At 30.8% G+C, this 341-nt stretch overlaps 1 protein-coding gene across 2 annotated transcripts in view; it reads left to right on the top strand.

Moving 5' to 3' along the window:
- Positions 1-341, top strand: part of LOC119591533 (protein RER1-like) — an 11699-nt gene that overhangs the window by 5686 nt on the left and 5672 nt on the right. The gene's annotated exons all lie outside the window — the stretch shown is intronic.

Here is a 341-nt window from a genome sequence, read left to right as displayed (position 1 = left end):
TCAATTAACCAAAGACTTTAATCTCTAAGACACACCTGTGGCCTTCAGATAGTGTATGTTTTGATAGATTACTTCAAGATTCCTAAGAGTGATATAAACACTACAGTTGTTGAGTTTATAAGGAAGTATCATTGTAAGCAGGAGTGTCATATAGAAAGTAATCCTTTTTCCCTAAAGTACTTTGTTTTAGCACTGATATTTTGTTTGAAGTGTCTCATAGAGTAATAGGTATCTCAGAATATATCTACACTTAAGTCACAAAATTACAAAAAAGAGAATAGGTAGCATATGGGAGAATACATTTGTTGTTATTTTTTATCGATTTTATTATCATTGCAGGA

This window comes from Penaeus monodon, chromosome 28, assembly GCF_015228065.2.
Source record: "Penaeus monodon isolate SGIC_2016 chromosome 28, NSTDA_Pmon_1, whole genome shotgun sequence".
Taxonomy (NCBI): domain Eukaryota; kingdom Metazoa; phylum Arthropoda; class Malacostraca; order Decapoda; family Penaeidae; genus Penaeus; species Penaeus monodon.
This window is presented reverse-complemented; position numbering and strand designations above follow the sequence as displayed.